This window comes from Spinacia oleracea, chromosome 1, assembly GCF_020520425.1.
Source record: "Spinacia oleracea cultivar Varoflay chromosome 1, BTI_SOV_V1, whole genome shotgun sequence".
NCBI classification, from domain to species: Eukaryota; Viridiplantae; Streptophyta; class Magnoliopsida; order Caryophyllales; family Amaranthaceae; genus Spinacia; species Spinacia oleracea.
In genome coordinates this window covers 76,718,164-76,722,460 of record NC_079487.1, presented here as the reverse complement: position 1 = coordinate 76,722,460, position 4,297 = coordinate 76,718,164, and the positions used below count along the sequence as shown (strand labels likewise).

At 35.4% G+C, this 4,297-nt stretch overlaps 1 long non-coding RNA gene across 2 annotated transcripts; it reads right to left on the bottom strand.

Moving 5' to 3' along the window:
* Positions 1-573: 573 nt before the first annotated feature.
* Positions 574-3,742, bottom strand: LOC130465962 (uncharacterized). 2 transcript variants are annotated; one of them, XR_008925983.1, is made up of 7 exons: positions 3,556-3,742; positions 2,816-2,838; positions 2,254-2,426; positions 2,086-2,140; positions 1,796-1,966; positions 1,499-1,677; positions 574-748 (listed from the first exon to the last, which is right to left on the bottom strand). It is a non-coding gene; the product is annotated as an uncharacterized lncRNA (long non-coding RNA). The 2 variants fall into 2 exon arrangements; XR_008925982.1 differs by lacking the exon at positions 2,816-2,838.
* Positions 3,743-4,297: the final 555 nt, after the last annotated feature.

Below are 4,297 nucleotides of genomic sequence, written 5' to 3'. Positions count from 1 at the left end.
GTCCATATATTTAAATGTACTACATGCACTTTGTTTTGGGATATATAGCATACAAAACACCAGTTATTGTTTTTATAATTGTTATACAGGTTGCGATATTATTATTGTTGTGACAGGTTTCTATATTTGGTGCAAGGCACTCTAGATATCCCTAAATAAGATTAAAATTTTCCCGCCAAAAGTGTTTTGTTGCAGCGTACATATATATGTGTACGCTGCAACAAGGGTGTAAAATTTGGCAAAATTCCAGACTTGTTGCAGCGTACAAATAGATGTACCCTGCAACAGGTGGGGTCTTTTGCAGCGTACAAGAATTTGTACGCTGCAACAAGTTAAGATTTTGGCAAAATTTTTGGCACTTGTTACAGCGTACATGCATATGTACGCTGCAAAAAAGTACTTTTCGCAGCGAACATTGTACGCTGCAACAAGTTCAGACTTGTTGCAGGCCCCCAGTTGCAGCATACGATGTACGCTGAAACAAGGGTCTAAAAGCCCGCTGCAATAAGGGTTTTTTCTACTAGTGAATAGCAGACAACAGCTAGCAGTTGCAAACCGACAACAGTTCTACTAACAACAATAACAATAACAACAACAGCAGATAGCATGCAGCAGTGACAACAGTGACAACAGTACATCAACCGTAACAGCAGCAGACAGTAACAACAGCAGACTAAATCAGCAGCAGACATTAACATCAACATCTAGCAGTGACAGCAGCAAATAGCAGCGACAACAGTATGAGATCCTGCAGGACAGAATTCTGCTTTAGTAGAAGCTATATTGAAGAAGAAAGCTAAATTGTGTATCAGTTGACCTTGTAAATTTTTGAGTTTGGAAGTTAGTATAGACTCTCAAAAATGTTCTAGCAATATAAAAAGTTTAAGATAACCATTCAGGCTAAGCATGGCTGAGCTGAGGTGAAAAAAAGGAAAAGAATTAGCTTATAATGAGTAACTGACAGCCTCTTCCAAGAGTTACAAGCACATTTCTCCACGAGGACTTGGCCAATAGGAAGGGGCTTGATTGCTGCAACTCATTGAGTACCGACATCCTAATTGCCTGAGGTAAGTCTCAGAAAAACTACTCTCCGTAACTCTAATTAAAGATAAAAGAATAAATGCAGCTAATGTCAACTGCCAACTCTATATAGAACATTTATTTACTATTAAAATTATTACGTCTAGGACATAAGACCGTACGTGTAAAAGCTAATAGGTACTATACAACTACTTGCTCCAACCCTAGAATAGATGTCTCAACCGATGAACATTTGAAAGAATTCAAGTTCCCAGACTATATTTTGTTCCTTGTGGGCACTAAGGTGGGTTGACTATTGAACTAACTCCAAGTATATCTCAACCGATGAACATTTGAAAGAATCCCTATCAGACAAAATGTTTACTGCAGTACATAACTTAGAGAAAAAGATTTTATCATATAATTAAGTTTTAAAGGCCTTAGAACAACAACCTAATCTAGGATCACAAAAACATACCTCCCCGCTGTGGGAAGTATATGGAAGCTATGGGTAGAGTACATGCTACAATCATTATACACATATAAGTTATTCCCCTCTCTTTTGTGTATTGAGATCCTTTGAAGAATATCAGTTGATTTAAGACCGCACCCATGTTTCCACCGGCTCCTGTCATACCAGAAATCACTCCCAAAGCTCTGACATTGATAAAACAGACAATACTTATGGTCAAAACAGATTTTTCTGTAAGCCTAAAGCATATGCATTATAAATTCAAGTTCATGTTGTTCCTTGCTCTAAGATAACTCAATTTACCTTTAAACCACAATCGAAAACTCCATATTACTACAAAACACGCACGAACACCGTCAAATAGCTAAATCCCACATTCAACCAATTGATGCTAAGTTCACAGAGTTGTAAAATCACAAAACACCAGTTGACTAAATACAGACAAGTCAGGAATACCACCAGTAAACTGATTACCTGAAATGAACCATCAAAAGTATTATAAACGATGCCATAATATAAATAGTAACACTGCTCGCAATATTTTACTAAGAATAATAATAACAACAAAAAAAGTAGCCGAACAAGGTCCTCACCGTGGGAGGTAAACTGGCAAGACTTGTATCCCCAATGTGATTGTCACTAAGGTCTCTGATTCATATAATTAATTTTTTGTTAGCACCATATGATTCTAAATATTCTGTCATTCTTCATGAACATTCAATATGTAAACCAAATGTCACAACTCGTAAGAAGACACTCACATTGATATAATTTCAGACCCTGTGAGGCTGAGACACTGGCAATTCTAACATTCTCTCATAAAACAAAATTGGGAGTAAAGAAGCACACAACACTGGGACCAAAGGACCTCACCACCACCCGCGCCAGAATTTGACACTGCCAATTTCACCACTGCCGGAAAAAATTCCGTCTTCTGCCACGAGAAGAAATAAAAATTGAGATGAAATTTAAACAAAGAACTGCATAATTAAAAAATAAAACCGTTGTTTTGTTCAAATAATCTCAAACAAAATAAACCTCTGCACTAAGCATAAGATAATTTTTGTTTCTTTCAATACAATCAACTGGAAGCAGAGGAAGGGGAAGAAGAGAGCTTAGATCCTAACACCATTCTCTAATATTTCAACAACACTTCCATTAATACCGTAGAAGATTCCAAAGCTCAATTAATTTCCTAATATTGAGGTTTGCTTTAGAATCTTCTAAATTATTATTGGAGGTCTTGTTGAATTAATTTCCTTAAAGAGTCCCTGCTAGACTGGGAGGGAAGATCGGAGAAGACAAGTATGAGAGGAGAGGTACCAACGCCTTGGGAGAGGGTATACCTGGCACCATGAAAGAGGAAAGAAGAAGCAACAGAAAAGAGAATGTTACCGTCAGAGTCCATGAAATAGAGATACAGAGGAGAAAATAGCAATTATACAAGAAAATTGTTTCAATCCAACATTGGCAACATGGTTGAGAAGAATCAGAACATTGATAATTCACCTCAAATCTTTAGTACAGCCCGTCCATCAACGTGCATATACAATTTTACATATATCCTAAACTTAGCCCTCAAAGTTATCCAAGTCCATGAACTTTTTCCTCTACATGCCATGCCTCAGGATTTATATCCTTGGAGAGAACAAATAAACCTTAGCACTTTTGCGGTTTGCCAATAAAGTGTTTTTTAAAAAATTAAAATTCAACTTTTTTTGTATCCAAATACATCCCTGAGACTCACAATCAACAACCAAACCAAACCAAAACACACATACTCACAATCAACAACCAAACCAAAACACGCAGACTCACAATCAACAACCAAACCAAACCAAAACATACGGAATCAAAATACCAAATAAAAAAATCGAAAACATTAACACTACATCAAACACAAAATCAATAAACGTTCTCAAACCAATCAAAAAAAATTAAAAACTAATCTATATTGTACCAATTCATATACATCTTGAAATTCATGGATTAAATTTGAATTATGACCGAGCGCAAATTCAATGAAAATTGAAATTAAAAGTGCGAATTTTCTGAATCAATACCGCAGCTGAGAATTAAACTTGAACTTGAATCAATACCGCGGCTGAGACGAATTGTCTGATAAATTTAGAGATGAATTGGCTGAGACGAATTGTTGCGGGATCAGGAAGAGGAAAGTTTAGAGATGGATTTTCTGAAACCTAAACCTAAGGTCGATTTTTTTTGCGGTTTCAGAAAAAGTAAACCCACGTTTCTTTTTTTTCTTTTGGCGGCAAATAGTGAATTTTCGGGATTAGCCCTTATTTTCATTGCAAATATTTAATTTTCTTCTTAAAAAGTAAGGTAACACTTTTTAGTGTTACCATAAAATTTTACCTATTTTAAAAGTGTTACCATAAATTGTTACATATTTGAAAAGTGTTACCATAATATGTTACCTATTTTAAAAGTGTTACCATAAAATGTTACCTGTGTTAAAAGTGTTACCTCGAGTGTTGCATTTAAAAAAGTTAGCAAAGTGTTACTTAATAATCTAGTAATTTTGCATTTCAAAAAGTGTTACCAACACGTGTTACATAAGCTCAATTATGTACTAGTGTTATGAATGAATTAAATAAATGGCTTTATAAAATGTTTTACATTATTCTATTCTCCCTGTGTTATTAAATAAAATGAATTTACGTTGCTAGGATAATTCCTTACTGAGTCTTCAGCTCACCGTTTTGTTTTCTGTTTTAGGTACTGCCGGGAACGATGGAAACGAGTACTGGCGAGAAATTTCACTTTATTATTATTCACCTAGTT